At 42.1% G+C, this 21674-nt stretch overlaps 1 pseudogene across 1 annotated transcript in view; it reads right to left on the bottom strand.

Moving 5' to 3' along the window:
- Positions 1-13915, bottom strand: part of LOC309633793 (ubiquitin domain-containing protein 2 pseudogene) — a 36131-nt pseudogene extending 22216 nt beyond the window's left edge. The window contains exon 1 of the transcript in view: positions 13504-13915. The product of the transcript in view is annotated as a ubiquitin domain-containing protein 2 pseudogene (transcript). The remainder of the gene's footprint in view (positions 1-13503) is intronic.
- Positions 13916-21674: the final 7759 nt, after the last annotated feature.

Here is a 21674-nt window from a genome sequence, read left to right as displayed (position 1 = left end):
TGCCAGAACAGGAAACAGCGTGGATTGAAAGATTCCTATCTCACAGAGCTTCCCTTCTCACAGAGTAAGACAGACAGTAACGAAAGAAATAAACAAGAAAACTATCAGCAAGTGATATGAGCTACGCAGAGAAATAAAATAGGGTGCCAGAATAGTGAGTGAATGGGTGGCTTCTGGCACAGATCGTCTGAGATGGTGACATCATGCTGAGTTCTAGAGGAGACCACCAGGCAAAGGTATGAGGGAAACACATTCCAGGCAGAGGCACGGCTGGTGCAAAGGCCTTAGCACAGGACCAAGCTTGGCACATTTGAGGAACAGAGACAAGGCCAACTTGTCCTGAGCCCAGTGACTGAACAGAGAGACCAGGCATGAGATGAGTTAGAAAGCCAGTAGGGGGTGGGGGTAGCTCACTGAGGATTTTGTGACTCAGAAGAAGGAATTTAGAATTTTTTTCCAAGTGCAATGGGAAATCATTGGAAAGCTTTTAAGCTTTGGGATAATTTGATCTGGTCTATATTTTTAGAAGGTCACTCCGGTGGGTTTATGAAGAGGGGGCAAGTCTGGAATCAGGGAGATCGGTTGGGTGGATACTGCAATGCTAAAACAAAAACTGATGGTGGCCCGGACTTGACGGTGGTGGAGTCAGAGCAGAAGAAACGGAGAGAAGAGAATGGATTCGGGTGCATTGCGAACGAAGGTCCTATGGCGCTGAGGAAGATGAAAGAGAGAGACCCAGGAAAATCCCTAGATTTTTGGCTTAAGCAACTGAGTGGATTGTGTTGCCTTTTTCTGAGACAGGGATGGTTGACAGAGGAGCTGGTTTGAATGTGGGAGGGTAGAATCAAGAGTTCTCTTCTGAGCAAGCTCATTCTAATGCCTGTGAAACCATTCCAGTGTTCGTCTAGAGTTCTGGGCAGAGGTCAGGGTTGAAAATGTAGATCTGGGGAGCCATGAGGCTATAAGAAGAATCCCCTAGTGCTCTTTGTTAAATTGCTATTGCGTTTGTCTTCCTGTGCCAACGTTCTCTTCTCTTTCCACATCCCTAGAACCTCACTCTCCCAAGACCATGCAGCCTCCTTTTCTTGGCCTACTGGCTCTTTCTCTTTGTATGTATGAGGACCTGGGCTGACCAAAGTCCTTACTGACCCGGATCATTTTTCCATTTAGAATAGGACCACCTTTCCATCTATTCCCATCACCCTCTACCATCCCCAGTCATACACACACACACTCACACACACTTCTGGCTCTTGCAGCAAATACAGATGTAAATACAGATTAAGAAAAGCTCATTGAATTGAGCAGTTGGGAAGGCTGCCAAAATATCAGATAATATCAATTTTTAATGACCTTTGTCCTATTTCTCAGATGGAAAAATTGAACTGCTGGTGGATCTAGGTTTTCATATATAGCTTATCAGGGACAGAGGCAGAAACTAAGCCCCATTCAGTATCTTATTTGCTGGAGAGCAGAGCTACAGAGCCACTGGAACACACCCCGGGATCCCTTTCATCCCCATCTCGACCTGATACCTGCAAATACTCTACCTGTTGCTGTCATTTGGACCAGAGGAAAGAGGAATGAACTGTGATTCCAGAGCCCAGGCATTGAGTTCTGGCCCTGACCCTGGGAACCAAAAGAAAGGAAAATAATTATTGAGGACTTTTATGTGGCAAAAAGTATGCCAGTGCTCTGCAGGTTTCTATCTTTAATTTTCACACCAATCCTGTGAAATGATTGCTGTTATGCCCATTTTACAGTTGAAGAAACAGGGGCTCAGATGGGTGCAATGACTTCGCATTTGGGAATCAAGCCCAGATCTGTTGGAGGCTATTGTCCTATATTGCTTCTCCTTGTCATGTGTCCAAGGGCCAGACTTTTAACCTCTCTTGACTGGGGTTTCTTCATTTATTAAATGGGACATTAAAATTTTAATTTATGTGGTCTCATCCAGCTGTAATATTCTGGATTTTAAATACATTTCAATGTTTACTTTTTCAGTTTTCCCAGCAAGAGTTTTGAATCATACCATAACTGAAATGCTTTAGCCAGAGTATGATTTCCACCCTTTCATTGCAAGAAGGGGTAATTGACCTCGCCTTTGGAGTGAATTTGTTACCCTGACACCCAGGAGTGAAAGGCCACTTAGACACATAAAGGATACTGACATAGCTTCTTTGTTGCCCTTGTTTACAGCTCTTGGTTTCTTCTTTTCTTTCTTTATGTCTGGAAAATACTTCTCATTTTCTAAATCCTTGTGCTTTGAAGACCAAGATTGCCAGAGAAATGTCAAAGGAGACACGGGGTTAAATACAGAATTGATTCTGTTCACTCCTAGCTGCAGAAGCCCCAGACACACTGTCACCCCAGACCTTGTCATCATTGTGCGAGCAGAGGCTTGGCATTCTGGGATCATCACTTCCTTTGCCAGCAGCAAAGGGCAAAGGGCTCTTCCTTAATTGACGTTTGACTGTCTAGGTCCAGAGGAGCATTCTGATGGGAGAAAGGAAAGACATCACCAGTCTGGCAGCATGATGTTTTGGTCAAAACCTGTCTTCACTGCAAAAGTTATCTTGGCATTTTAATCGCATCCCTTTTGATGGTTGTCCATTTATAACATGTTTTAAAATTCTAGCAAGGCGAGTGTTCTCTCTTAGTGTTCTTGACAATAATTTATTCATTTAAAAATTGTTATTATCTTATTAATTTTGTATAAAACTATTATCATGAATGGGTGTTGAATTTTGTCAAGTACTTTTGCTGCATCTATTGATATGATCATATGATTTTTCTTTTCTAGCCTGATATGCTGGGTTCTATTAATTGATTTTTTTTTTTAATATTTAATTGTATTTATTTTTGGCTGCGTTGGGTCTTCGTTGCTGTATGTGGGCTTTCTCTAGTTGAGGCGAGCGGGGGCTACTCTTCATTGCAGTGCGCAGGATTCTCCTTGTGGTGGCTTCTCTTGTTGTGGAGCACAGGCTCTAGGCGTGCGGGCTTCAGTAGTTGTGCCTCGCGGGCTCTAGAGCACAGGTTCAGTAGTTGTGGCGCACGGACTTAATTGCTCTGTGGCGTGTGGGATCTTCCCGGACCAGGGATTGAACTCATGTCCCCTGCATTGGCAGGCGGATTCTTATCCACTGTGCCACCAGGGAAGTCCCTCATTAATTGATTTTTTTTAATTAATTAATTTATTTATTTATTTATTTTTGGCTGTGTTGGGTCTTCGTTTCTGTGCGAGGGCTTTCTCTAATTGCGGCAAGTGGGGGCCACTCTTCATCGCGGTGCGCGGGCCTCTCACTATCACGGCCTCTCTTGTTGCAGAGCACAGGCTCCAGACACGCAGGCTCAGTAGTTGTGGCTCACGGGCCTAGTTGCTCCGCGGCATGTGGGATCTTCCCAGACCAGGGCTCGAACCCGTGTCCCCTGCATTAGCAAGCAGATTCTCAACCACTGCGCCACCAGGGAAGCCCCACATTAACTGATTTTTAAATGTTGAACTAGCCTTGCATACCCAGGATAAATTCCACCTGGTCATGGTATAAAATTCTTTTTATATAATGTTGGATTCAATTTGCTTATAATTTGTTAAGGTTCTTTGCACCTATGTTCATGAGAGATATTAGTTTGTAGTTTTCTTTTCTTGTAATGTCTTTGTCTGGTTTTGGTATTAAGATAATGCTGTCGCCATAGAATGAGTTAGGAAATGTTCCCTGTGCCTCTATTTTCTGGAAGAGATGGTAGGAAATCGATATAATTTCTTCCTTAAATGTTTGTTAAAAGTCATCGGTGAAACCATCTGGGCCTGGTGCTTTCAGTTTTAGAAGTTTATTAATTATCAATCCACTCTCTTTAATAGAGAAAAGCCTATTCAGATTATATATTTCTCTTTGTGTGAGTTTTGGTAGAAGAGAGTTTGGAAAAATCCCTGCATCTTCAAGGAATTGACCCATTTCATCTAAGTTAGCAAATTTGTAGGCATAGATTTGTTCATAATATTACTTTATTATCCTTTTAATGTCCATGGGATCTGTTATGAAAGCCTCTCTTTCATTTCTGATATCAGTCATTTTTATTTTCTCTCTTTTTCTCTTGATTAGCTTGGCCAGAGGTTTATCCATTTTATTGGTCTTTTCAAAGAATCACCTTTTGGTTTTGCTGATTTTCTCTATTGATTTCCTGTTTTCGACTTCATTAGTTTCTATTCTAATGTCTGTTATTTCTTTTCTTCTGCTTACTTTGGATTTAATTTGATCTTCTTTATGAGTTTCCTATAGTATAAGCTTAGATTACTGGTTTTAGATATTTCTTCTTTTGTAATAAATGTATTCAATGCTATAAATTTCCCTTTAGGCACTGCTTTCACTGTATCTGACAAATTTTGATAGTTGTACTTTCATTTAGTTTATATTTTTAAAAACTTCTCTTGAGACTTCTTTGACCATGTGTTATTTTGAAGTGTGTTGTTTAACCTCCAAATATTTTAGAATTTTTCGATGATCTTTTTGTTATTGATTTCTAGTTTAATTCCACTGTGGTTTGAGGGCATACTTTGTATGTAGTTTGTTTTTTTTTTTAATTTGTTGCGGTGTGATATGGAAGCAACCTAAGTGTCCATCAACAGATGAATGGATAAAGAAAATGTGGTATATATACACAATGGAATATTACTCAGCCATAAACAAGAATAAAATAATGCCATTTGCAACAACATGGATGGACCTAGAGATTATCATACTAAGTGCAGTAAGTCAGACAGAGAAAGACAAATATAATACGATACTGCTTATATATGGACTCTAAAAAAATGATACAAATGAACTTATTTACAAAACAGAAATAGACTCACAGGCATAGAAAACAAACTTATGGTACCAAAGGGGAAAAGAGGAGGAGGAATAAATTAGGAGTTTGGAATGAACATATACAAACTACTGTATATAAAATAGATAACCAACAAGGACCTACTGTTCAGCACAGGGAACTAACTATGCTCAATATCTTGTAATAACCTATAAGGGAAAAGAATCTAAAAAAGAATATATATGTATATATATGTGTATATATATAGAACTGAATCACTTTGCTGTATACCTGAAACTAACACAACATTGTAAATCAACTATATTTCAATTTTTAAAAAAGGAAAAAAAATTTTTAAGGTGTGTTTTTGGCCCAGAATGTGGTCTGTCTTGGTGAATGTTCCATGTACACTTGAGAAGAATGGGTATTCTATTGTTGTTAAGTGAATTGACAGTAGATGTCAATTATATCCAGTTGATTGGTGGTGTTGAGTTCAACTATATCCTTACTGATTCTCTGCCTGCTGGATCTGTCCATTTCTTATAGAGAGCTGTTGAAGTGTCCAACTATAATAGTGGATTCATCTATTTCTCCTTGCAGTTCTATCAGTTTCTGCCTCATGTATTTTGATGTTCTGTTGTTAGGTGCATACATGTTAGGTATTATTATGTCTTCTTGAAGAATTGACCCCTTTATCACTAGATAATGCCCTTCTTTATCCCTGGTAATTTTCCTTGCTCTGAAGCCCACTTTGTCTGAAAGTAATATAGCTACTCTAGTGTTCTTTTGATTAGTGTTAGCATGGTATATCTTCATTTCTTGGATTAAAAAAAAATTATATCCAATCTATCACTGATGAAATTATTACTTTGAAAAATGTGACTACTCTTGCAAAAGGCGGTATAGTAGGCTATTTTCAGTCATTCATACCTTAGTATGAATTAGTATATAAGATCCTTTCAATAAACAGGTCAAGATAATTTTATGTGAAAGGAAATGGGGAAGCTGTAAGAGATGAAGCGTCAGTAATGGAGACAGCAAGATGGAAGCCCCACAGAGAGAGAGATAGTGAGATGTAAAAGGCAAATCTTGTGCTCCTTAAGCTTTTTGCACAAGGCTGATATTGCTTGAATGCTTAGGAGCTTTCCTTTCTAAGTGAATTCATTAGCAGTTGTGTACTGAGTGTGGACTTGGATATGGAGCAGGAGCTAGGAACACACGAGGGCTCCCAGGAACACCCTGGTGACCACAATACCTAGTGGCTCCACATAGTCTGTCTTAGAACTTGCTGTGGTTTCTGTCTCCAGGCTTAGGAAGTGGAAGGGAAACAAAATTGATTTACAGGGCTTATTCCCCAAGGTTCTTTTTGCTTCCTTCTTTTAGCCACATCCTCTTCTATCATCTCAAGCCCTTTTTACTCAGACTACATCAAGGTAGCCTAGTGTTCCCGGTTATGCTCAACTCCAGGAAGCAGCATGTTCTTTCAAAGCCCACTTCCTGTCAGAGTGTCTCAGTCTTGAGAGGATCTGTCCAGGTAGGACTGGCCTTTCAACCAAGCTGAGTATGTGGTGTGCGCGATGGTGTGATTTGAGGAGTGCCTGCAGGGTTGTCACATCTGAAAAATTTCTTTCCCACTCATGCCTAAAATTCTACCCTTAATGATTCATACCAGTTATCAACACCTGGTGCCTGGAAGGGAAAGACACAAAAAGAAGATGCTGGCTGTTTACTTCCTCATTTTGCCTGGCAGTGGCCCATAATTAGGGTCATAAAGTGACTTCTTTTTTATTTTTATTTTTTAATTTTTATTGGAGTATAGTTGATTTACAATGTTGTTAGTTTCTGCTGTATGGCAAAGTGAATCAGTTATACCTACACATATATCAACTCTTTTTTTTAGATTCTTTCCCCATATAGGTCATTAGAGAGCACTGAGTAGAGTTCCCTGTGCTATACAGTATGTCCTTATTAATTATCTATTTTATTTTTTTTTAACATCTTTATTGGAGTATAATTGTTTTACAATGTTGTGTTAGTTTCTGCTATATAACAAAGTGAATCAGCTATATGTATACATATATCCCCATATCCCCTCCCTCTTGTGTCTCCCTCCCACCCTCCCTATCCCACCCCTCTAGGTGGTCACTGAGCTGATCTCCCTGTGCAATGCAGCTGCTTCCCACTAGCTATCTATTTTACATTTGGTAGAGTATATATGTCCATGCCACTCTCTCACTTCATCCCAGCTTACCCTTCCCCCTCCCTGTGTCCTCAAGTCCATTCTCTATGTCTGCGTCTTTATTCCTGTCCTACCCCTAGGCTTATCAGAACCATGTTTTTTTCTTTTTTAGATTCCATATATGTGTGTTAGCATACGGTATTTGTTTTTCTCTTTCTGACTTACTTCACTCTGTATGACAGACTCTAGGTCCATCCACCTCACTACAAATAGTTCAATTTCGTTTCTTTTTATGGCTGAGTAATATTCCATTGTATATATGTGCCACATCTTCTTTATCCATTCATCTGTCGATGGACACTTAGGTTGCTTCCATGTCCTGGGTATTGTAAATAATGCTGCAGTGAACATTGTGGTACATGTCTCTTTTTGAATTATGGTTTTCTCAGGGTATATGCCCAGTAGTGGGATTGCTGGGTCATATGATAGTTCTATTTTTAGTTTTTTAAGGAACCTCCATACTGTTCTCCATAGTGGCTGTATCAATTTACATTCCCACCAACAGTGCAAGAGGGTTCCCTTTTCTCCACACCCTCTCCAGCATTTATTGTTTGTAGATTTTTTGATGATGGCCATTCTGACTGGTGTGAGGTAATACCTCATTGTAGTTTTGATTTGCATTTCTCTAATGATTAGTGATGTTGAGCATCCTTTCATGTGTTTCTTGGCAATCTGTATATCTTCTTTGGAGAAATGTCTATTTAGGTCTTCTGCCCATTTTTGGATTGGGTTGTTTGTTTCTTTGATATTGAGCTGCATGAGCTGCTCGTAAATTTTGGAGATTAATCCTTTGTCAGTTGCTTCATTTGCAAATATTTTCTCCCATTCTGAGGGTTGTCTTTTCATCTTGTTTATGGTTTCCTTTGCTGTGCAAAAGCTTTTAAATTTCATTAGGTGCCATTTTTGTTTTTATTTCCATTTCTCTAGGAGGTGAGTCAAAAAGGATCTTGCTGTGATTTATGTCAGAGAGTGTTCTGCCTATGTTTTCCTCTAAGAGTTTCATAGTGTCTGGCCTTACATTTAGGTCTTTAATCCATTTTGAGTTTATTTTTGTATATGGTGTTAGGGAGTGTTCTAATTTCATTCTTTTTTTCTTTAACATCTTTATTGGAGTATAATTGCTTTACAATGGTGAGTTAGTTTCTGCTTCATAACAAAGTGAATCAGTTATACATATACATATATCCCCATATCTCTTCCCTCTTGCATCTCCGCCCCTCCCACCCTCCCTATCCCATATCTCTGGGCTTTGTACCATACTGTCTTGATTACTGTAGCTTTGTAGTATAGTCTGGAGTCAGGGAACCTGATTCCTCCAGCTCTGTTTTTCTTTTTCAAGATTGCATAAAGCGACTTCTGAGTGTACAAATTGGAGTGTCCTGCAACTTTGCATGAATGCTGACAAAATTCAGTACAAGGTCTCAAGGTTTTGGAGCAAGGAGAGAAAATCAAAGAGGGTTTCCGTGACTATTTCTTAGGAAACAGGTTAACAGCAATGGGCTGGGGTTGACCAAATTTAGGCTAGGTTGTGGCATTCAACACATGCCCAATTGAATATCCTTGTTGTATTCAGGTCATGTAAAAGCATGTGAAATAAAGTTGCATGATGGCATCTGACTATTCCACTCTGTCTTTATTGGACCAAATTTATTATTATGGTAGTGATTTGGTAGCTTGACTAAAGTTCTGCTGAGTATTCAAATGACCATTTTCTCTAATCTCCCTTCTTTCCATTTGTCTCCCATTCTTTTCCACTCTTCTCCTCTCAACCCATTCATATATACACACCCACAGCGATCTCCACACCATGTTACTTTCTGAGAATGGCTGCATGTGGACATTTATGGGTATCAAATGTGGACGCATTTTTATCTCCCTTGGGCCAGGCCCTACCTCTAACGCCAGGGTTACTGGAGCCTCCTAACTAGTCTCTTCAGGCTCTGCTACTTTCAGTCCTCCCACTTTCATTATGATAGTCCATCTGGGAAAGCCTGTAATTCAGTGGGGCAAAGTGGAAACATCCCTGGACACAGGCAGGAAGTTTGGGCTTGGGCTTCTGTTCCACCATTTTCTGCTTGCAAAGGATTCTGTAAGATAAATAGAAGTCAGCCAGTTCTACAGTAGAAATAAGATCAGAGGTCAGGTCCCCTCTGACCATATGGAGGGGTGTATGCCAATGTTCAGAACAGAATTATTCACGATAACCTAAAGGTTGAAACAACCCAAATGTCTATCAACAGATGAATGGTTAAACAAAATGTGTTATATCCATACAATGGAGTATTATTCAGCCATGAAAATGAATGGAATTCTGACACGTGCCGCATCATGGTTGAACCTTGAAAATAGGCGAAGTGGAAGAAGCCAGATACAAAAGGACAATTATTGCATGATTGCATTTATAGAAAATACCTAGAATAGGCAAATTCTTAGAGACAAAGTAGATTAGAAGTTAGATGTTAGTGGAGGTTGGGTGAAGGAGGGAGTGGGGAGTTATTGCTTAATAGGCTCAGAGTTTCTGTTTAGGGTGATGAAAGATTATGGAAATAGTGGTGATGGTTGTATAACATTGTGACTATAATTAATGCCACCAAATTCTACACTTAAAAATGGTTCAAATGGCAAATTTTATGTTACATATATTTTACCACAATAAAAGATAGTAAAAAAGAAAACCCTGGGGGTTTAATAATAAAACTATAGATGTGACGCAAGATTCCTGGCATGGGAAGAGACCCATAGAGCTAGGAAAAGAGTCAAAACACAGGAAAAACAAGTATGAAGGCCTAGAATCAAGCAAACATAGCTTGTTTGGGAATCGTGACTTAGATAAAGTGAAGTTACCAGGAGCAGGGCAGCAGATAAAACTGATGAGTTGATGTCAGATCATGAAAAGCCTATATCTTGTGCAAAAGTGAGTGAACGTGACTCAGGGAAGGGTTTTTAAGCAGAAAGGAGCGTACATGTATGAGCTTTGCTCATGGGAAAAATCACCCCAGCAAGGGTGGAACATTATTTGTACATGAACAACACTGAAAGCAGAGTCAACTGCTGGGTTAGGCTGTAGCCCAGGTGCACCACTAGTTTGCACCATATACAGGGCCCCTAAGATCCAGTTTAAGTGACAGGAGACCCAGCAGTTTCTCTTGGTTGTGTTACCTGCCTTCACATACGCTTTTACCGGCTCTAACAGGAGCCCACAGGTGTCTTGCACTGGGCTCAACTGGGAAAAAGCCCTTGTGGGATTTAGCCCAGTGACAAGACATCTGTGTGAGCCCTGGAAGCGTCTCTCTTCCTGGAAAGGTCATCTCAGGGAGAATGCCCTAATAAGGGAAATGAAAGAGGAGTGTTTCCCTTCAGCCTGAGACATCCTGATCGCTTCACTTGTGCCCTGAAGCTGCCTGTCTATTTCTCTTACCCAGACTGGGTGAGCCTCTCTCAGCTCTGAAAGAATGCACTTCCTCCTGCTGTGTTTGGTCTCCTCGCCCGATCCCCATCCCCGCTGCCCTGGAGGCTGTGTGTGGTCCCCGATTCTCACTGGGCCTCCCCACTGCCCATGGCTCCCTGCTAGCAGGGTTGCCCAGCTGGAGGCTCTGCTCCACACCCACAAGAGCTGCCCTTCTCTCTGCTCCTCACTGGGGCGCTCCCAGAAACGGCTCCCTGGCCACCTCCTGGCTTTGAGACTCTGAAGCCAATTACCGGGGCTCGGTGGCATGCTGGCACTCCAACTCCGTGTTCAGTGACCTTATGTTGGTAGCTTGAATTCAGCCACGGTGGAAGTATTTATGATGCTGAAAACTTGGCCTGTCTGGGCCAGAGCCAAATCGAATCTCAGAGACAAGAGTTTTTGGTGAAGTAGAAAAGAATAACTTTATTGCTTTGCCAGGCAGAGAGGGACACAGCAGGCTTGTGCCCTGAAAAACTGTGTGTCCCAACCCGGGAGGATTTGGTGAGGAGTTTTATAGCAGTGGTTCAAGGGCAGGGTTGCTGATAAGGATCAGGGTGTGTGCAGGGCCTGCATTCCTTTAATCTGGCCTCAGGTGGTCTCCTGATGAGTTTTTGTTGTTCTCAAGCTTTTGTTTTTGTGACCTTCTCTCTGGAATGAAGAATGCTTCAAGTAGTTAACATCTTGCATTTGTTGGGGGTTTTAGTTCTGCAGAAGAGCTCAAAGATACTGTTATGTGTACCCCTTGAGGCAGAACCAGGACCCTGCCCCAAGGCTGCACTATTGTTTCTTGGCTGTTCCACCCTTGTTTTTGCATCCCCTCCCTTCCCTGATTAGCAACTGTTTGAACCTGCCCTTTGGAACGCAGGGAAGGTCATGGAGGCTGAATGAAGCCCATTCCCTACAAACAAGAAATGGGGGACACAGAAAGGCTTCCATGCCCAGGAGCCCCACAGGGTTCTGCTCAGTTTTATTTACACCACAGAAATCTGCAAACAGCATGAATCAGAGCTTTTCTTTCTGGAGAGCCAGTTATTTTTATCAGTACACCTCTAATTGGGCTTCTGGTTCTTTCAGAAGAATTAACAAACAAACAAACGGATCTGGAAGTATTAGGCAGGGCTTCCTTCTCTCAAGAGATCTTCTGGGTCCCCATCACCTCAGAAGGCAGGGCTCAGGGATGATTTAAAGCTTCTCATCCCACCCATGTGGTGAGGTTACTTGGGAGAGGCTGGCTCGGCTCAGGAAGACTGGATTCCATCTTCGGAGGGCACCCTCCCCAAGCTGAGGCTCTTATCGGCTTCTTGAACTAAAGCTGAGTTCTTCACGGGAGGGTGTCTGTGTGTGCTCTCCAATGACAGGATCCTGCTTCCTATAATTCTCCACCCATGGCCTCTCTGCCCTTGTTCTCCAGGCTCAAATGTAAGAGACGCCGCCCTTCTTCTGGGCACTTGGACACACCCTTCTCCAAGCCCTTCCTGCAGGAGGCCAGACACATCAGATCTACTATCTGTGAAACTAGAGGCTACCTTATTCCATTAACATCTCTGGTTCCACTGGAAAGGCCTGAAATGTGTTAGAGGACAGAAAGAAGAATGTTGTAATCAGTTTGGTTTTACTCTAAGTTGTCAGGGTTTTGATACATTTGAGACTGTATACATTATTACTATTATTTTTGTCATTGGGTGAGCACCCTTTTCGTAAGATTACACTTTGAATCTCAAGCTCCTGGTCCCTGTTATGGGCTGAATTGTGTCCCGTCCCCCCATATTCATAGATTGAAGTCCTAGTCCCCAGCACCTCAGAATGGGACCTTATTTGGAAATAGGGTTGTTGCAGGTATAATTAGTTAAGATGAAGTCATCCTGGGGCAGGGTGGGCCCCTAATCCAATATGACTGGCATCCTCATAAGAGGGGGGCATTTGGACACAGGCATGCGCACAGGATGAACAGCATGTGAATGTGAAGACAGCTATCTATAAAACCAAGACAGCGGCCTGGAGCAGATTCTCCCTCACAGCCCTCAAAAGGAACCAATCCTGCCAACACCTTGATCTCAGACTTTGAGCCTCCAGAACGGTGAGACAGTATATTTCTGTGGCTTAAACCACGCAGTCTGTGGTGGTTTGTAGCTCTAGCAAACTAATACACTCCCCAGGAAGTTTACTTTTTTTTTGTGCCCCATCAGGGTTTGCAGATAAGCAAAACTCTTTAATGTCTTATCTTTGTTAAAACCTCAGAATTTTTTCTTTATCATGTAGAATGAGGGGAAACTGAAATATTGCAAAGCCATCCAAAATTAGAACTAGTACCTACAAGTTAGAAACGTTTAAAAAGTTATTTAATAAAAATAAAACAACCTTAAGACATATAAAACTATCTACATTGCTCCAAAGTTTCTTTTTACATTTGTCAACACATATTTTCACACAGAATCATTGGCCATGTGCTTTCCTGTGTTCTGTGTTTAACATTATTTGATAGAAATATTTCTACTTAGTGATAATGTTCATATTCTTATGTGAACAGCGACATTTTATCTTTGTGCCTTTCACGTATTTTAGTTGTTTGTTACTCTAATTTTTCACTGTGAATATTTTTGTGTAATTTATTTTTACTCCACTTGAACTATTTCCTTGAGGAAGAGAAAGTCCTGGATTACACACTTTCATAGTTTCTGTTCCATATTATTTTTATTCTCTAGACAGATTGAGCCGATCTGTGGTTTCACCAGAACTAAAAACTAAGTGTGCAGGTTTTCCCATAATCTTGATGTCATTTAGTTTTATGATTTTAAAATTACTTTTCCTAGCTTAAAAAGCTTTGCCGAGACTGAAAGTTGCTTGGTTTTTTTACTTATGTCACTACCCGGGAGAGGGGGCCCCCAGGCACTTTGAAAACATCGTTTATTTCTAACTTTGAGATGTGAGCAATACGTAACCCACACTAGCTCGCAGCGGTTCCCCAAGTGCCCGGCCCCGCCTCTCCCTCGGCGGGTCCCCGCAGACGCACCCCACCAGCCCGGGGCTGCTTTTAGGACGCGCCCGCCAGGTGTCAGCGCAGCCTCAGCGGCGGGCTCCGGCGTCCCACAATGCACCAGGCGCTCGGGTCCGGAGGTGACCCAGCTGCAGCTAAGGCGGCAGAGCCCCGAGGGCTTGCGGGCGTCCGAGGGGCGGGGCGTCCTGGGGGCGGGGCGTCCGAGGGGCGGGGCCAGGGCCGCAGATCCAGCAGCCGTCAGTCGCAGCTGCGCCCCTCCTGCGGCCAGCCGCTCGGGCTCAGGTTGTGTCTTCCCCGGCCTCGGAGACCTGTCCACCTGGCGCTGTAGCAAGGTAGGGGGTGCTCTCCCGGACCATCCCTTTTGGGGGGTGTGAAGTCTTTTTTTTCCTAGTTGTGCCAACAGGAGAAGTCTTAACGTTGCTAACATTTAGAGATGGAGCTACCAGTTTCGCTCGGGGGAATCTATTTAAAAAGTCTTTTGTTTCCGTCCCATCCTCCCCGTCCCCCCCCCGCGCCCCCCCTTCCCCGACTCTGCTGGGCTTTGGGAAACCTGATTTGGGGAGTCTGTGCCAGGGTAATTTCAAGCTCTTGGTTCATCCCTCCTGTCTTGTGTAGGGATGCAAAAACTCTGGGGAGGGGTTAGAATGCGTGAGAACTTGTGTGGGTGTGGGCTGCGTGTCTTCAGAATGTGTGCCTTCGTGAAAACTCCTGAAAAATTAGATGTCCTTAAGGGTCTAATTCTCGGGGTGGGTGTGGGTCCTGAGTCCCCGCTGTTTCAGGTACTTAGTGAGTGGCGTCTGTCACGTGCCCGCCTCCGCCACCCTATAGCCATCAGGAGGTTGCTGTCCTGTGATCTAAGCCAGTGGGTGCCCTCAAGTTCTACACCCCAGGACTACTCTCCAGGACACTGCTTCCCAACAGTCCCTGAGCGCCACACCCCAGAGCGCCTCAACACAGCTGACCCTAGTTTGGGGATCCCACAGTTCGAGCTTTTCAAAAAATAAACTTAGGCAGATAGAAGGCACTGGAATATGTGGGCACCTGGGGTAGCTTAAGCTTGTTGGGGTCTGTCCTCCACAGCCTGTTTTCTGGGTCACACTGCATGGCTCCCTCCATACATTCGGTCTCACTTCCTGTTACCCCAGTGCTCCCCTTGGTAAAAATGCCAATCTGAAATAATCCCCATCTGAAACCTGCGATTCTAAAGTGACTCCACCTTTGCCCACTTCTAAAGGCTCAGAAAAGTACTTTAGTCCTCTGATCCCTAGCTCCGATGTAAAATAAGTTATAGTTTTAAAGGTTTATTTTTCTTTAAAACCCTCACCCAATAAATATCAATTGATTGCTTTTACTTGTGAAATCCAAGCAGTTTCATTTGTTGTTTAGTAATAAAGATTATAACTAGGAAGACCATCTAACCGATACATTCTTCAGGTGAACATGATCCTAATTAACAAATTACCTGATAGTGCAAGGCAGAAGATGGGAAATCAGGGAAGCTTGGTTCTAAAACATTTCTGCCTCTGAGAAGTCTGGACAACTAAATTGCCTTTATTTTTCCTTCAAAATGTAAAATGCTGTGAGCACAGGTTCCTTTTTTGCTAGACACACCTCTTGATTTGAGATAACAATCAGAAACAAGAAAATTCTTTCAAACAGTTATCATCTCACCTATGCCCAAGGAAAGAAGGCAAGTCTAGGAGTTGTTAGGATTCTAAATCTTTGTTAAGCAGAAATTCTTAATGATCCTTAAGCCCATCTCTGGGTACTTTCCCCCAGAAGTGTCAGTTCTCCATCAAATATGAAATTATGAATTTCTCATCATGTATAATACTTTGTATTTGGAAGATATTTGTATTTTCTACATCTAACATTAATATTCATTTAAAAGCATTGTGTATTTGTGCATAAAATGATACAAATCTTTAAAAGATTAAAAGCAAGGAAAAAAATTTTCTTAGCTAGTGTTCATCAGTGATTCCCACCATAAGGTCCTCGGTTAGTGGCAATAAACCCCAAAGATAAAACCAAAATCTGGAAAGTCATTAATAATCACCAGCACGCATGAGAACTAGAGGGCACCGTTTGAAGCTTAAAAGGAGCCGTTTAAGGACATGTTAAAGATAACCTTGTACAGGGCTTCCCTGTTGGCACAGTGGTTGGGAATCCTCCTGCCAATGCAGGGGACATGGGTTCGAGCCCTGGTCCAGGAAGATCCCACATGCCACAGGGCAGCTAGGCCCATGCGCCACAACTACTGAAGCCTGTGCGCCTAGAGCCGGTGCTCTGCAACAAGGGAGGCCACCGCAATGAGAAGCCCATGCACCGCAACGAAGAGGGGCCCCCTCTCGCAACTAGGGAAAGCCCATGCACAGCCACAGCAGCAAAGACACAACGTGGCCAAAAAAAAAAAAAAAGATAACCTTGCACAGTAGATTGCATCAGTTAAGACTTTAGCTTCAAGAGATTCATATGGAAAGACACTGACACCCATATAATGAAACTTAAATACCAATTCATGGGCCCACTAAAAATAAGCAGATCAGATGATTCCCACATCAACTGAAAATACTGTATATGCACTTTAGGTTAATTTAAATAATTGTCCCATTGCTTTTACAACCTTCCAATGCCTTGATTACTTCAAAACTGGAACAGCTGGCACGGTTCTTGCTTCTGAAGGAGGTAAATTAAGAAACTGACCTCCAGCCACAGACTGGAGTTCACAGGATTTAGCACAAACAAGCAACTCATGAGGAACTCAGTTCTTGGGCAGATATTTATCAAGCACCTACTAAGTGCAAGACTGGACTCATTACTTTAGCCCGCTCATGAAAAATAGCTTCAGGGATGATCTCTTATCAGGGGTCATGTCATCAGGGCCATGCACGTAGAGGTCAGGCTATTTCTCAGATGCCAAGGAAGCAAAAGTATCTCTCAGAAGAACCATGAAGACCCGAGGAGCTCAATTTAAAAACATCCCACTTATTTTAGAGGGAGAAGGGGATAGAGAAAGTACCTTGAAATATTCCCCTTTTGGCTTCCATCCTTTGTGGTGCCAGTTTTTCAAAAAAACTCTTCATTATATAATGATACTAATTATTCTAATACTAGTCACGTAATATGACACTTTAGAAACAGTTATCCTGATGAACTCAGGCATTGACCTTGTGAACTATTCCAACTTTCCAATAATAAAAGCACCACCCTGTTTTTCATATATATATATTTATTCAGTAAACATCCTAGTACTGTGCTAAGGCCGGAAATGCAGAGATGAATCATCTAACCCTTGACATTAAGAAGCTGATCGCGTTGGGGAAATCAACCCACAGATGGTTGTAATGAAACGTGTGCTTGGGACGGCGATAGATAATTGTTCCTGGTGCTGTGGGCCTCGAGTCTAGTCTGGTGGAGTCAGGAAAGGCCCGGAAACGTCGGAAATTAGTAATTCTAGGATGACTCACTTTTAGGCAAGACTGGGGGAAGAGTGCTCCAGGTGGAGGGGACAAGCATTAAGAAGATCATGGGGGTAGAGTGGCAAGATCTGAGAAGTAGACTGAACACAGGAAGGCCTGGTGAGGGTGAGGGGAGCCACTGAAAACCTTATGAGGAGGGACAGGGTCCTATCTGCTTTAGGGAGCTCACTCTGAAGCTGGAGTGGAGGATAGACTTAAGAGGCCAGGAGGCAGGAAGAACTCTTAGGAGACCACAGCAGAGATTAGGAAAGAAATGAGGGCTTAGCATTTGTAGAAAGCATGACCCTTTCCAGCTCTCTCATCCGTTACGTGGTTTGGTTTTCATAACCACCCTTTGCAGTCAGTAGGGTGATATTCACAGCTTCATTTTCTAAGTGCTTACCTGGTGCTTTGTGTACATGATCCCTGACCTTTATAAAAACCCTGAAAATTAAGTATTATTGACCTACTTTACAGAAGTGGATCCTGAGGCAGGGTCAGGCGCAGACCCAGGTCCTGTGTCTAAAGCAGGACTTACTCTAAACAGCAGGTGGATCCTGCTTCTCTAGAGAACGAGGCAAGACAACCCTTCTGGGCAAATCTACACCCGGGAAACATCTCTCAGGAGTCAGCATGACAATACGACTGCAGTGGCCAGCTCTTTAAGCAGTTCTGTCTCTGCATTTAAAAGTCCCATGGAACAAAACAGTGTGGCGGTTCCTCAAACTAGCAAACATAGAATTAACTGCCTGAGCCCGCAATTCCACTTCTGGGTGTACACCCAAAAGAAGTGAATGCCGGGACTCAGATACTTGTACACTTGTGTTCATAGCATTATTCACAATAGTCAGAAGGTGGAAACAACGCAGGTGTCCGCTGATAGAAGAATGGATAAACAAAACGTGGTCTGTACATACAATGGAGTATTATTCAGCCTTAAAAGGAAGGAAATTCTGACACATGCTACAACATGGATGAACTTTGAGGACATAATGCTCAGTGCAATAGGCCAGTCACAAAAGGGCAGATACTTTATGATTCCACTTATAGTCAAATTCACAGAGACGGAAAGTAGAATGGTGGTTGCCAGGACAGGTGGAGAGGGGGATGGGAAGTTGCTGTTTAATGGGTAGAGAGTTTCAGTCTGGGAAGGTGAAAAGAGTTCTGGAGATGGATGGTGGTGATGGTTGCACAGCAATGTGAATGTACTTAATGACTCTGAACTGTACATTTTAAAAAGGCTAAAATGGTAAATTTTATGTGTATTTTGCCAAAAAAAAAAAGTTCCATTGAGCAAGTGACTTACCCAGGGTCACTGAGCAAGTTCAGGCAAAAGGAGAATTCAAAGCAAAAACATGGCCTCTGCCAGACAGTCACACCTGGTAGTGACAAGGAAGCTCTCTGGGCAGACGGAGGTGTGCTCTGGCTTTCTTTTTAAGCAGAAAGAGAAACCAGGTTTTCCATTGTTATCAGCCTTACTGCAGCAAATTCATAGGATTCCAGTCACTGAAGAAATATGGGTGCTTAGAACCTGGTGTTTGGTTGCTGGCTTTGTCTAGGTAATCAAGGTGGGAAACTGGTGATAAGTTGGATTTTGTTCATTCATTCATTCATTTGTTCATTCATTCATTATCAAATATTTGAGGGCCTATGTTGTACCAAATATGTTCTCCAGTTTCCAACTTTTCTGCCAGCTTTATTCTAGATGCTCTGCCAGTTTCCCTTGGACATAAAGTCCTAAGTTATATAAACTTTCCTTGATTCCTGGAAAGGTCAATAGGGGAATGGGTAGGGTTGAAGGGAGGTGATATGAGGTGAAGTGGGAGGTGCCAAATGCATAAGACAGTTGCGATTCCAATGAAGAAGCTGCTAAGCGCGACAGGAGTCCCATGAGGTGTGTCCAGGGGCTGCAGGTGCAGAAGGATTGAGTCCAGCTCATGTACCTCACCACTGGCATAGACCAAGTGTGGGCGCTGCCTGGAGTCTTTTTTTTTTAAATTGAAGTATAGTTGATTTATAATGTTGTGCTAATTTCTGCTGTACAACAAAGTGACTCAGTTATACACATGTATACATTCTTTTTTCATATTCTTTTCCATTATGGTTTATCCCAGGAGATTGGACATAGTTCCCTGTGCTATACAGTAGGACCTTGTTGTTTATCCATTCTAAATGTAATAGTTTACATCTACTAACCCCAAACTCCCAACCCATCCCTCTCCTGCCCCCCCTCCCCACTGGCAACCACAAGTCTGATCTCTATGTCTGTGAGTCTGTTTCTGTTTCATAGATAGGTTCATTTGTGTCATAGTTTAGATTCCACATATAAGTGATATCATATGGTATTTGTCTTTCTCTTTCTGGCTTACTTCATTTAGTATGATAATCTCTAGGTCCATCCATGTTGCTGCAAATGGCATTATTTCATTCTTTTTTATGGCTGAGTAGTATTCCATTGTATATATGTACCACATTTTCTTTATCCATTCATCTGTCTCTGGACATTTAGGTTGTTTCCATGTCTTGGCTATTGTGAATAGTGCTGCTGTGAACATTGGGGTCCAGGTATCTTTTTTTTTTAATTTTTAAAAATAAGTTTATTTTACTTATTTATTTTTGGCTGCATTGGGTCTTCGTTGCTGCTTGCGGGCTTTCTCTAGTTGCGGCAAGCGGGGGCTACTCTTTGTTGCGGTGCGCGGGCTTCTCATTGTGGTGGCTTCTCTTGTTGCAGAGCACGGGCTCTAGGCACGCGGGCTTCAGTAGTGTGGCACCTGGGCTCAGTAGTTGTGGCTTGCGGGCTCTAGAGCGCAGGCTCAGTAGTTGTGGTGCATGGGCTGAGTTGCTCCATGGCATGGGGGAATCTTCCTGGACTAGGGCTTGAACCCATGTCCCCTGCATTGGCAGGTGGATTCTTAACCACTGCGCCACCAGGGAAGCCCCGTGTATCTTTCTGAATTATAATTTTGTCTAGGTATATGCCCTGGAGTGGGATTGCTGGATTATATGGTAATTCTATTTTTAGTTTTCTGAGGAACCTCCATACTGTTCTCCATAGTGGCTGCACCAACTTGCATTCCCACCAGCAGTGTAGGAGGGTTCCCTTTTCTCCGCATCCTCTCCAGCATTTGTTATTTGTAGGCTTTTTAATGATGGCCATTCTGACCAGTGTGAGGTGGTATCTCATGGTAGTTTTGATTTGCATTTCTCTAATAATTAGTGATGTTGAGCATCTTTTCATGTGCCTATTGGCCATCTGTATTTCTTCTTTGGAGAAATGTCAAAGTCTTCTGCCCATTTTTCGATTGGGTTGTTTTTGTTGTTGTTGTTGAGTTGTATGAGCTGTTAGTATATTTTGGAAATTAAGCCCTTGTCGGTCACATTATCTGCAAATATTTTCTCCCATTCTGTAGGTTGTCTTTTTGTGTTTTTTAGTTTTTTGGGGTTTTTTATGTTTTCCTTTGCTGTGCAAAAGCTTGGAAGTTTGATTAGGTCCCATTTGTTTATTTTTGTTTTTATTTCTATTGCCTTGAGAGACTGACCTAAGAAAACATTGGTACGATTTATGTCAGAAAATATTTTGCCTATGTTCTCTTCTAAGAATTTTATGGTGTCATGTCTTATGTTTAAGTCTTTAAGCCATTTTAGTTTATTTTTGTGTATGGTGTGAGGGTGTGTTCTAACATCATTGATTTACATGCAGCTGTCAAACTTTCCCAGCACCAGTTGCTGAAGAGACTATCTTTTTCCCATTTTATATTCTTGCCTTCTTTGTCAAAGATTAATTGACTGTATGTAGGTGTGTGGGTTTATTTCTGGGCTCTCTATTCTGTTCCATTGATCCATGTGTCTGTTTTTGTACTAATACCACACTGTTTTGATTACTGTCACTTGTCTGAAGTCTGGGAGAGTTATGCCTCCTGCTTTGTTTTTTTTCCTCAGGATTGCTTTGGCAGTTCTGGATCTTTTATGGTTCCATATAAAGTTTTGGATTATTTGTTCTAATTCTGTGAAAAATGTCATGGATAATTTGATAGGGGTCACATTAAATCTGTAGATTGCTTTGGGTAGTACTGCCATTTTAACAGTATTAATTCTTCCAACCCAAGAGCGTGGTATTTCTTTCCATTTCTTTAAATCCTCTTTAATTTCCTTTATTAATGTTTTATAGTTCTCAGCATATATGTCTTTAACCTCCTTGGTCAGGTTTATTCCTAGGTATTTTTTTTTTTTGGTGTGATTTTAAAAGGTATTGTTTTTTTACATTCCCTTTTTGATATTTCATTGTTAGTGTAAAGAAATGCAACCGATTTCTGAATGTTAATCTTGTATCCTGCTACTTTGCTGAATTCATTTATTAGATCTAGTAGTTTTTGTATGGAGTCTTTAGGGTTTTCTATATATAGTATGGTACTGCCTGGAGTCTTAACGCCTGCATGGAGAATCAGGGTGATACCCACAGCAGAAACCCCAAAAGGCAGACGAAAAGAGCAATACATGGAGGCAAGCAGTGGTACAAAAACAGAGAGTGATGCGGAAGACAGTGCAATCTGGAAAAAGCCCAACTTTCATGGAATGACATCCCCATCTTGTGCCTCTAAGGATAAAGCCTGGTTGGCTGTTCACAACTATGTGCATAAATGTGAATAGAGTCTTTTAAAAACTCCACAATATTTGGACCTGTCTGCTTCTAGGAGATATGAAGTATAGGATATGAGGTAAAGCATAACT

The sequence above is a fragment of the Balaenoptera borealis genome (assembly GCF_965194805.1).
Source record: "Balaenoptera borealis genome assembly, chromosome: 8".
In the NCBI taxonomy this organism is placed as follows: Eukaryota; Metazoa; Chordata; class Mammalia; order Artiodactyla; family Balaenopteridae; genus Balaenoptera; species Balaenoptera borealis.
This window is presented reverse-complemented; position numbering and strand designations above follow the sequence as displayed.